Consider the following 13161-nt stretch of genomic DNA (forward strand, 5'->3'; position numbering starts at 1 on the left):
GGGTCAATACAATAAGCAGACAGTGGTCAGGGCAGGCAGCGGAGGGTCAATACAATAAGCAGACAGTGGTCAGGGCAGGCAGCGGAGGGTCAATACAATAAGACAGTGGTCAGGGCAGGCAGCGGAGGGTCAATACAATAAGCAGACAGTGGTCAGGGCAGGCAGCGGAGGGTCAATACAATAAGACAGTGGTCAGGGCAGGCAGCGGAGGGTCAATACAATAAGCAGACAGTGGTCAGGGCAGGCAGCAGATGGTCAATACAATAAGACAGTGGTCAGGGCAGGCAGCGGAGGGTCAATACAATAAGCAGACAATGGTCAGGGCAGGCAGCGGAGGGTCAGTACAATAAGCAGACAGTGGTCAGGGCAGGCAGCGGAGGGTCAATACAATAAGCAGACAGTGGTCAGGGCAGGCAGTGAAGGGTCAATACAATAAGCAGACAGTGGTCAGGGCAGGCAGCGGAGGGTCAGTACAATAAGCAGACAGTGGTCAGGGCAGGCAGCAGAGGGTCAGTACAATAAGCAGACAGTGGTCAGGGCAGGCAGCGGAGGGTCAATACAATAAGCAGACAGTGGTCAGGGCAGGCAGCAGATGGTCAATACAATAAGACAGTGGTCAGGGCAGGCAGCGGAGGGTCAATACAATAAGCAGACAATGGTCAGGGCAGGCAGCGGAGGGTCAATACAATAAGCAGACAGTGGTCAGGGCAGGCAGCAGAGGGTCAATACAATAAGCAGACAGTGGTCAGGGCAGGCAGCGGAGGGTCAATACAATAAGCAGACAGTGGTCAGGGCAGGCAGCGGAGGGTCAATACAATAAGCAGACAGTGGTCAGGGCAGGGAGCAGAGGGTCAGTACAATAAGCAGACAGTGGTCAGGGCAGGCAGCAGAGGGTCAGTACAATAAGCAGACAGTGGTCAGGGCAGGCAGCGGAGGGTCAATACAATAAGCAGACAGTGGTCAGGGCAGGCAGCGGAGGGTAAATACAATAAGCAGACAGTGGTCAGGGCAGGCAGCAGAGGGTCAGTACAATAAGCAGACAGTGGTCAGGGCAGGCAGCGGAGGGTCAATACAATAAGCAGACAATGGTCAGGGCAGGCAGCGGAGGGTAAATACAATAGGCAGACAGTGGTCAGGGCAGGCAGCGGAGGGTCAATACAATAAGCAGACAGTGGTCAGGGCAGGCAGCGGAGGGTCAATACAATAAGCAGACAGTGGTCAGGGCAGGCAGCAGAGGGTCAGTACAATAAGCAGACAGTGGTCAGGGCAGGCAGCGGAGGGTCAATACAATAAGCAGACAGTGGTCAGGGCAGGCAGCGGAGGGTAAATACAATAAGCAGACAGTGGTCAGGGCAGGCAGCAGAGGGTCAGTACAATAAGCAGACAGTGGTCAGGGCCAGCAGCGGAGGGTCAATACAATAAGCAGACAGTGGTCAGGGCAGGCAGCGGAGGGTCAATACAATAAGCAGACAATGGTCAGGGGAGGCAGCAGAGGGTCAATACAATAAGCAGACAGTGGTCAGGGCAGGCAGCGGAGGGTCAATACAATAAGCAGACAATGGTCAGGGCAGGCAGCGGAGGGTAAATACAATAAGCAGACAGTGGTCAGGGCAGGCAGCAGAGGGTCAATACAATAAGCAGACAGTGGTCAGGGCAGGGAGCAGAGGGTCAATACCATAAGCAGACAGTGGTCACGGCAGGCCGCGGAGGGTCAATACAATAAGCAGACAGTGGTCAGGGCAGGCAGCGGAGGGTCAATACAATAAGCAGACAGTGGTCAGGGCAGGTCGCGGAGGGTCAATACAATAAGCAGACAGTGGTCAGGGCAGGCAGCTGAGGGTCAATACCATAAGCAGACAGTGGTCAGGGCAGGCCGCGGAGGGTCAATACAATAAGCAGACAGTGGTCAGGGCAGGTCGCGGAGGGTCAATACAATAAGCAGACAGTGGTCAGGGCAGACAGCTGAGGGTCAATACAATAAGCAGACAGTGGTCAGGGCAGGGAGCAGATGGTCAATACAATAAGCAGACGGTGGTCAGCGCAAGCGGCAGAGGGTCAATACAATAAGCAGACAGTGGTCAGGGCAGGCAGCGGAGGGTCAATACAATAAGCAGACGGTGGTCAGCGCAAGCGGCAGAGGGTCAATACAATAAGCAGACAGTGGTCAGGGCAGGGAGCAGAGGGTCAATACCATAAGCAGACAGTGGTCAGGGCAGGCCGCGGAGGGTCAATACAATAAGCAGACAGTGGTCAGGGCAGGCAGCGGAGGGTCAATACAATAAGCAGACAGTGGTCAGGGCAGGTCGCGGAGGGTCAATACAATAAGCAGACAGTGGTCAGGGCAGGCAGCTGAGGGTCAATACCATAAGCAGACAGTGGTCAGGGCAGGCCGCGGAGGGTCAATACAATAAGCAGACAGTGGTCAGGGCAGGTCGCGGAGGGTCAATACAATAAGCAGACAGTGGTCAGGGCAGGCAGCAGAGGGTCAATACAATAAGCAGACAGTGGTCAGGGCAGGGAGCAGAGGGTCAGTACAATAAGCAGACAGTGGTCAGGGCAGGCAGCAGAGGGTCAATACAATAAGCAGACAGTGGTCAGGGGAGGCAGCGGAGGGTCAATACAATAAGCAGACAATGGTCAGGGGAGGCAGCAGAGGGTCAGTACAATAATCAGACAGTGGTCAGGGCAGGCAGCGGAGGGTCAATACAATAAGCAGACAATGGTCAGGGCAGGCAGCGGAGGGTAAATACAATAAGCAGACAGTGGTCAGGGCAGGCAGCAGAGGGTCAATACAATAAGCAGACAGTGGTCAGGGCAGGGAGCAGAGGGTCAATACCATAAGCAGACAGTGGTCAGGGCAGGCCGCGGAGGGTCAATACAATAAGCAGACAGTGGTCAGGGCAGGCAGCGGAGGGTCAATACAATAAGCAGACAGTGGTCAGGGCAGGTCGCGGAGGGTCAATACAATAAGCAGACAGTGGTCAGGGCAGGCAGCTGAGGGTCAATACCATAAGCAGACAGTGGTCAGGGCAGGCCGCGGAGGGTCAATACAATAAGCAGACAGTGGTCAGGGCAGGTCGCGGAGGGTCAATACAATAAGCAGACAGTGGTCAGGGCAGGCAGCTGAGGGTCAATACAATAAGCAGACAGTGGTCAGGGCAGGGAGCAGATGGTCAATACAATAAGCAGACGGTGGTCAGCGCAAGCGGCAGAGGGTCAATACAATAAGCAGACAGTGGTCAGGGCAGGGAGCAGAGGGTCAATACCATAAGCAGACAGTGGTCAGGGCAGGCCGCGGAGGGTCAATACAATAAGCAGACAGTGGTCAGGGCAGGCAGCGGAGGGTCAATACAATAAGCAGACAGTGGTCAGGGCAGGTCGCGGAGGGTCAATACAATAAGCAGACAGTGGTCAGGGCAGGCAGCTGAGGGTCAATACCATAAGCAGACAGTGGTCAGGGCAGGCCGCGGAGGGTCAATACAATAAGCAGACAGTGGTCAGGGCAGGTCGCGGAGGGTCAATACAATAAGCAGACAGTGGTCAGGGCAGGCAGCAGAGGGTCAATACAATAAGCAGACAGTGGTCAGGGCAGGGAGCAGAGGGTCAGTACAATAAGCAGACAGTGGTCAGGGCAGGCAGCAGAGGGTCAATACAATAAGCAGACAGTGGTCAGGGCAGGCAGCAGAGGGTCAGTACAATAAGCAGACAGTGGTCAGGGCAGGCAGCGGAGGGTCAATACAATAACCAGACAGTGGTCAGGGGAGGCAGCGGAGGGTCAATACAATAAGCAGACAATGGTCAGGGGAGGCAGCAGAGGGTCAGTACAATAAGCAGACAGTGGTCAGGGCAGGCAGCGGAGGGTCAATACAATAAGCAGACAATGGTCAGGGCAGGCAGCGGAGGGTAAATACAATAAGCAGACAGTGGTCAGGGCAGGCAGCAGAGGGTCAATACAATAAGCAGACAGTGGTCAGGGCAGGGAGCAGAGGGTCAATACCATAAGCAGACAGTGGTCAGGGCAGGCCGCGGAGGGTCAATACAATAAGCAGACAGTGGTCAGGGCAGGCAGCGGAGGGTCAATACAATAAGCAGACAGTGGTCAGGGCAGGTCGCGGAGGGTCAATACAATAAGCAGACAGTGGTCAGGGCAGGCAGCTGAGGGTCAATACCATAAGCAGACAGTGGTCAGGGCAGGCCGCGGAGGGTCAATACAATAAGCAGACAGTGGTCAGGGCAGGTCGCGGAGGGTCAATACAATAAGCAGACAGTGGTCAGGGCAGGCAGCTGAGGGTCAATACAATAAGCAGACAGTGGTCAGGGCAGGGAGCAGATGGTCAATACAATAAGCAGACGGTGGTCAGCGCAAGCGGCAGAGGGTCAATACAATAAGCAGACAGTGGTCAGGGCAGGCAGCGGAGGGTCAATACAATAAGCAGACAGTGGTCAGGGCAGGCAGCAGAGGGTCAGTACAATAAGCAGACAGTGGTCAGGGCAGGCAGCAGAGGGTCAATACAATAAGCAGACAGTGGTCAGGGCAGGCAACGGAGGGTCAATACAATAAGCAGACAATGGTCAGGGCAGGGAGCAGAGGGTCAATACAATAAGCAGACAGTGGTCAGGGCAGGCAACGGAGGGTCAATACAATAAGCAGACAGTGGTCAGGGCAGGGTCAGAGACAGTAGCAGGCAAGGTTCGGTACAAAGGCAGTCAGAAAGAGATAAACACACCCTTCACTAGGACTAGAATACCTAAAGCTCACCCCTTCTACCAGGTGAAGGCCCCTTCAATGTGCACAATTGGCTCAAGGCAACTAGGGTGCACCCATGCTGGCCCTTTAAGAACCGGATAGCTTCCACCCCAGAGAGAGGCCTGGAGGCTCCTACTGAGAAGCGCAGGCCATGGGCCGCATGACCCACATGGGAAGCCGGTGGCTAGATCTGCTGTTGGTGAGTGACAGAAGGTGAGCGGGTCTTGGCCACTGGGGCAAGAGAAGCAGGGTGAGTAACATGGCGTCCGTGCCTGCCTGGAAATATGGGGGGAAGTGGGCATGGAAGACAACTACTGGGGGGGGGGGGGTATGGAGAACAGGAGAGAGAAGACAGAGAAAAAGTGGCATTTTCAGCCACCACAGCTTTCTGCATGTTCATGTTGTTTCTACAGACATCAGTGGTAGTTATAATCATCGGTATGCATAACCTCCTCCTAGTGGGGCCAGAATTTATCATTTAACCACTTCACAACTGCTGCACAACTTTATACATTGGCGGTAGGGCCTTTAAACACGGCGCCTGCTTCAGAGCATAGCGGGTGCCATAGACACCCAGGCCTAATGTCTGCGGTTGACGATAACGCCGATCGCAGACAATGAACCCCTCAGGTGCCATGGTCAATTGTGGCCACATCATCTGAGTAGGCTTTTGCTCCCAAAGCCCGAACAGATCTCCTATCCACTGACTGGCGGAGCCATTCGTTCTCTGTGGTAGCCTCGGTCCTCTCATAGGAACGTAGTGAACATAGTTAAGGAGTCTATGGGAGGAGCGATCAGATGATCACATGTTAAAGTCCCCTATGAAGACTGTAAAAAAAAGTCTAAAAAGTTTTTTTAAAAATAGAAAATAATCGAATCACCTCCCCGTCCAAAAAAGCTTGTACTGTTAAAACATAAAAATATTTGCGCCATGTAGTAACAGTGTAATGAAAAAGAAATCTATATAAAGTGATTAAAAAGTCATACACACTCCAAAATGGTGTCAATAAAAAAACGAGTGAAGGCCGTGCCCGTGCTGTGGACCGCAAATTGCGGTCCGGAATGCACGGGCACCGTCCGTGGGGCAGGCGCATGGGGATCACTTGAATGGGCCCGCGATCCTTCCGTTCTGCAAAAAGATAAAGCAAGTTCTATCTTTTTGCGGTGCGGAAGCACGGAACGGAACCCCAGAAAGCACTCCGTAGTGCTTCCGTAGTGTTCCGTTCTTCCGTTCTGCATCTCCGGATTTGCGGACCCGTTGGAATGAATGGGTCCGCATCCGTGATGCGGTCCGCAATACGGCAACGGGCATCACACGTTCGCGTGAACGAGCCCTAACAGTGTAGGAAACTGTATCGGCCTGGCCTCCGGATTTGATTCATTTGTAGCAAAGCTCCCGGCTGCACACAGACATCTCGGGGACGGGCAGGAACTGAAGTAAATTGGAAAGTTGTGGATCGTGCTTTATTTCGTTGTATAAATGGCTCGGATTCATCAAGAGAAATAACTGTACAACAGCGCACTCTGCTGGGCATAAATATTATTGACCACAATGAATGCATTTTAAGATAAGTAAATGAGGTTGTCCAGACTTTTTTTTTTTTCCCTCTAACACAGGGGTGCCCAACCTGCGGCCCTCCAGCTGTTGCAAGACTACAACTCCCAGCATTCCTGGAAAGCCTACAGCTATCAGCCTACAGCCGAGCATGATGGGAGTTGTCGTTTTACCACAGCTGGAGGGCTGCAGGTTGCGCATCCCTGATCTAACATAACAGATCTCAGACAGAAATCACTAAAACAAATGAGCACTGAGCATAAGGGAAGCTTAAAATACAGGATCTGTGAACCCGTCCTAACTTGTATTCTATCTTAAAGGGGTTCTCCGGGCTCTCCTATATTGATCACCTATCCTCAGGATAGTTCAAACACAATCAATGGCAGCATAGCCTTCAAGGGTTCTTCATTTTTATTGGGTCCATAAAAATGTACAAATAGTGCCAAAGATAGTGATACATTTCGACTAAGGCCTCTTTCACACTTGCGTTGTCCGGATCCGGCGTGTACTCCACTTGCCGGAATTACACTCCGGATCCGGAAAAACGCAAGTGTACTGAAAGCATTTGAAGACGGAACCGTCTTCCAAATGCGTTCAGTGTTACTATGGCACCCAGGACGCTATTAAAGTCCTGGTTGCCATAGTAGGAGCGGGGAGCAGGGGAGCGGTATACTTACAGTCCGTGCGGCTCCCCGGGCGCTCCAGAATGACGTCAGAGCGCCCCATGCGCATGGATGACGTGATCCATGTGATCACATGATCCATGAGCTTGGGGCGCCCTGACGTCACTCTGGAGCGCCCGGGGAGACGCACGGACGGTAAGTACACTGCTCCCCGCTCCCCACTACACTTTACCATGGCTGCCAGGACTTTAGCGTCCCGGCAGCCATGGTAACCACTCTGAAAAAGCTAAATGTCGGATGCGGCAATGCGCCGAAACGACGTTTAGCTTAAGGCCGGATCCGGATCAATGCCTTTCAATGGGCATTAATTCCGGATCCGGCCTTGCGGCAAGTGTTCCGGATTTTTGGCCGGAGCAAAAAGCGCAGCATGCTGCGGTATTTTCTCCGGCCAAAAAACGTTCCGTTCCGGAACTGAAGACATCCTGATGCATCCTGAACGGATTTCTCTCCATTCAGAATGCATTAGGATAATCCTGATCAGGATTCTTCCGGCATAGAGCCCCGACGACGGAACTCTATGCCGGAAGACAAGAACGCAGGTGTGAAAGAGCCCTAAATCATAGTCTTTCTCAAGCATAATATAGAGTGAGCCTTATATTCATATGGCCTCATGCACACGACCCTTGTGTGTTTTGCCGTCCGCAAATTGCGGATCCACAAAACACGGATGGCGTCCGTGTGCTTTCCGCAATTTGCGGAACGGCATGGACAGCTATTGATAATAACTGCCTTTTCTTGTCCGCAAAACGGACAAGAATAGGACAGGTTATATATTTTTTTTGCGGACCACGGAACGGAGCAACGGATGCGGACAGCACACGGAGTGCTGTCCGCATCTTTTGCGGCCCCATTGAAGTGAATGGGTCCGCATCCGAGCCGCAAAAACTGCGGCTCGTATGCGGACCAAAACAACGGTCGTGTGCATGAGGCCTATATAGTATAAAAAATACCTCCCCTACCGCATATTATTATTATTATTATTTATTATTAAAGCGCCATTCATTCCATAGCGCTGCACATATGATGAGCGGTGCACATACATAATACAGACAATTGCACTAATCATAAACAAGACGAGTTACAAACTGGTACAGAAGGAGAGAGGGCCCTGCCCGTGAGGGTCATTGACCACAATGAATGCATTTTAAGATAAGTAAATGAAGTTGTCCAGACTTTTTTTTTTTTTTTTTAAGATAAGTAAATGAGGTTGTCCAGACTTTTTTTTTTTTGTATCCTCAGAAGAGATCATTAAATCAGATCGGTGGGGGGTCCAACTCCTGGCTATTTGACAACATTTCGAGCACAGCGCCGTACATTGTATAGTGGCCGTGCTTGGTACTGCAGCTCAATCCCATTCAAGTGAATGGGACTAAGCCGCAGAAAGGCCATGTGACCGGTGGATGTGACGTTACTGGCCTAGGAAGAGGGCGCAGCTTTCACCTGAGGGCTGCGACACCTTCCAACAGCTGATCTGAGAGGTGCCAGGAGTCAGACCCCCAACAATCAGATATGGATGACCTATCCTGAGGATAGACATTTATATTTAAGTCCTTGAAAACTCTTATTAAGCTTAATGGGGTTGTCTCACTTCAGCAAATGGCATTTATCATGTACGTAGAGAAAGTTAATAGAAGGCAGTTACTAATGTATTGTGATTGCCCATATTGCTTCCTTTGATGGCTGGATTCATTTTTTTCATCACATTATATACTTCTAGTTTCCATAGTTATGACCACCCTGCAATCCAGCAGCGGTGGTCGTGCTTGTACATACACTATAGAAAAAAGTAGTCTTATATTACTAGCCTATTAGTATCTAATTCCGGAATTCTGGAGAAACCCCCCCCCCCCCCCCATCATTCTTCTGCAGTGAGGATTTCTGGATTTTACAGTTTTATGACATGAATGCACAAATGTGTCTTTGTGTGCCCTGAACTGGTTAGGCTGGGAATCAGTTACTGGGTTTCATGCCCGTTCCTGAGGCCCGCCATCCAAAACTGCTTTTGCAGCAACCGGTCGGAAAATCTTCCAAGTTTCGTGGTAAAATTTCTGCGTAGTGAGAGCTGCCAAGATAACAGTCTGGTGGTGTTCGCGCCATTTTCTAAACAGCGCGTCAGCAAAAGTCTAACTTGAAGCTTCTAGGCCCCAATGCAAAATCTGCAACAGGGCCACCACCTACTAGGGGCCCTTCATAATGGCGGTATATTCTTACATGGCAGGAGGCCATTCATTGGGTGCTCAGGTTCTGAGGTCTGAAAATGACTCCTACACCACTATCCCTATGGCTGAGTTTGTAAAAAATAAATAAATAAATAAACATAAGAAATACATAAATTAAATGTTGTTCCAAGGCATAGTCTTAAAGGGGAACCCGTCACCGTGAAATGCAGTGTAGTCTGCCAACAGCATGTTATAGAGCAGGAGGAGCTGAGCAGATTGATATACAGCTAAGGGCCCATTCACACGACGTAGGCGGTCCGTGCCCTTGTTGTGGACTGCAAACAGCCTGTCCGCAATATACGGGCACCGGCCGCGTGAATCCCGTATCACGGATGTGGACCCATTGACTTGAATGGGTCTGCAATCCACAAGATACAGCACAGTACGGAACGGAGGCACGAATCAGAAGACCGCGGAAGGGCCATGTCTCCACACCGCAAAAGATAGGACTTGTCCTATCTTTTGTCGTGTATTGCGGATCGCACACCCATTCGAGTCAATGGGTCCGAGCTGCAAAACGGGATTCACACAGCCGGTTCCCCTTCCATTGCAGTGTGCCGCACAGGCACGGTGCACACGCGGTCGTGTAAATAAGCCCTAACCTTGTATTTTATTCAGCTAAATCTCTTCTTGTTCTGACCTTAGGAGTCGTGTGTGGGCGGAGCCAAGCAGTGATTGACAGCTGTCTATGTAGGCACACTCCCACTGAGTAGGACCACCCGCATGATTACATTGTGTCTCAAGGTGACATATTCCCTTTAAGGCCTCTTTCACACGGGCGAGATTTCCGCACGGGTGCAATGCGTGAGGTGAATGCATTGCACCCGCACTGAATCCGGACCCATTCGTTGATGGTGATGGGTCATGTGATGGACCATGTGATGAGCACAGTGACGTCACCACAGGTCCTTTTCCTCCTGCACAGCAAAGAAGAAGAAAGAAGAGATGCCGACTGCGTGAACAAGTGGATTAAGGGGAGTTAAATTTATTTTTATTTATTTTTAACCCCTCCAGCCCTATTTTACTAAGCATTCTGTATTAAGAATGCTATGATTTTCCCTTATAACCATGTTATAAGGGAAAATAATAAAATCTACACAACACCTAACCCAAACATGCCGATTTTTCTCACGTGCGTGCAAAACGCATTAAAATGTTTTGCACTTGCGAGGAAAAATCGTGCATTTTTCCACGACGCACCCGCATCTTATCCGGCCCAAATCCATGACGCCCGTGTGAAAGAGGCCTAAGTGCCTTAAAGCAGCATTTAGTTTATGAATCTGCTCAGCTCCTCCTGCTCTATAACCTACCGCCTCCAGAATATAATGCATATTCATGTTGACAGGTTTCCATTAATTTCGCCCAAGTGTATAATAACTATGTTGCTTGGTTAGGGGTCCATGACTATTATTACCCAGGCGCCCACTCTCAATTACCCTCCCTGCCCCCAACTTCATTTATGGTCAGTGCACAAGGAATAAACGAACGAAAAAGAACTTTCTAGATAAACGCCAAGTTTAATGTATCATAGACCAGCTCGAGGAATGTTTTCCCACATGTATCAGGAACAGTTCAAAGACTGGAAGAAGAAACTGCGCCCAGTATATATTTAGAAATCTGGGTACATTGGCCCTTTTGCCTGGAATGTGGTGTTATCTTTTCATTGGACTTGCTTCAGATCATCGTGCGGACTGTATTACTACTGTGTAGCTTGTACTGTAAGGAAGGCCAAAATAAAGTTTAAGACGTATCTTTGCCCTGTACGTGAACTGTAGTCTAGGGTGACTTCCATAACGTCTCGACAAAATAAACTTAGAGCTCTATGTATAGGGAAACCAGTGTGATACCAGTCATGGATGAGTTATGAAGCTTGATGTCTACTCAACTCAAGTGTCAATAAACCATTAATGTGGGAAGGAGGAATTACCGTAGCAGAGCCTTTGTGGGAGGGGGGGGGGGGTGACCCTTATGTGGCACACTTTATACCTACCTGACATAAAGGGGGCAATAAGGATTCTTAGCAATATACTATGCTTATCTGCAGGGGCAGACTGGGAACTTACAGTGGTCCTGGAAAAAAGACTGAACATGGCGCCGTTTTGTAATGGGATCCAAAATAATGGAAGGCAGGGCCAGCAATACCATATTGTGTCACATTATTCCGCCCCAACAGAGCCAAATTCCATCGTCCACTGCCAGCAGCACAAAATACATCCCCAAAAACTTCCACTGGCCGGCCGTGAGGAGGGCCTAGACGGCCCCCTGGGCATCGGCCCATCGGGAAATTTCCCTGTAAGGTCTATGGCCAATTCACCCCTGCTTATCTGCTCCCCGCCACTCCAGGGCCTCCATGCTGCCTCCACCACTTTTTCCGTCTTCTGGTCCTTGAACTCTTTTCTTCTGACCATGTGACCTTGCCCATGTACCGCTCCAGCCAATGACTGGCTTCAGCAGTGATGTGGCCACAAGTAGCACATCACCGCTGAAGCCAGTCATCGGTTGGAGCGGTGCATGTGACCATGTCCATGCACTGCTGGAAGAAAATAATGTGGGGATCGGAAGATGGACACAGCGGGGAGGACTAGAGCGGCGTGGAGCAGCTAAGTGTGAATCTTCTGCTTTAAAGGGGTCGACCGGGTTCAGAGCTGAACCTGGACATCCCTCCATTTTCACCCCGGCAGCCCCCCTTACATGAGCATTGGAGCAGTTCATGCTCCGATGCTCTCCTTTGCCCTGCGCTAAATCGCGCAGGGCAAAGGCATTTTTTTGGAGATCCGGTGACGTACCGGGGCTCTCCATGGGGCTGACAGGAACCCCGGTGATGTCATCGGCACTGATGGGCGGGATTTAGCACTGCCCTAGCCAGTAAAACGGCTAGGGCGGTGCTAAAGCCCGCCCATCAGAGCCGGTGACGTCACCGAACACACTGCCGGGCGGAAGCTTCCGCTCGACCGTGTGTTATTGAAAACAAAAGAGCCCTTGCCCTGCGCGATCTAGCGCAGGGCAAGGGAGCGCATCGGAGCATGAGATGCTTCGATGCTAGACTCAGGGGGGCTGCCTGGGTAAAAATAAGGGTATGTCCGGGTTCAGCTCTAAACCCGGACAACCCCTTTATGGTGCATGCTGTGGGCATTTGCTAAGAAATCATTATTAACGGAAAATAAATGGGTTGTCCGATATTTTGATGTTGATGACCTATCCTCAGGCTATCTCATCGATATCAGATCGGTAGGGTCCGACTTCCGGCAACCCTGCAGATCAGCTGTTTGAAGAGGCTGCAGTGCTTCCTAGCTCATTGATGTCACGTCCACCAGCCACATGGACTACAACAGCTCACTCCTATTCAAGTGAATGGGGCCGAGCTGCAATACCAAGTACAGCCGCTATCCAATGGGTGGTGCTGTGCTTGGTAAGCCATGAAGTGGCGGTAGTGCTGCTGCCTCCTCAAACAGCAGATTGGAGGGGGTGCCTGGGTGTCAGAACCCCGCCAATCTGATATTGATGACCTGTCCTTAGGATAGGTCATCAATATCAAACACCCGGACATCCCCTATAAAAAGTCTTTAAATTGAAGCGTACTTATGGCTATCACTGTTGGCTTCTTGATCAGCCCCCAGCAATCTGTAGTCTGTCTTTCTCTGCTCTGTAAATGTTCAGAAACCATGACAGCTACCAAAATATCTATCAGTAGTAATGTAGTCAGTAGAAAGCCAGGATGAGGGGAGGAGGGGGATGGAGCTGCAGTTTCTCTCTCTGTGTCAGTGAGAAGACGTCTGATTGGCTCAGCGTGCACAGAACAGCTCTTACATGGCTATAGTAACAGACTGCCCAATTAGTGGAAATAGAGACAATATGAATGGAATGGAAAAGGACCTGAAAAGCACAGGTTAGAACCCCTGCTGATTAGCTGTTTGAAGAGGTCACGTTGCTCAGACAAGCGCTGCAGCCTCTTCACAA

The sequence above is a fragment of the Bufo bufo genome, chromosome 9, assembly GCF_905171765.1.
Source record: "Bufo bufo chromosome 9, aBufBuf1.1, whole genome shotgun sequence".
Lineage (NCBI taxonomy): Eukaryota > Metazoa > Chordata > Amphibia > Anura > Bufonidae > Bufo > Bufo bufo.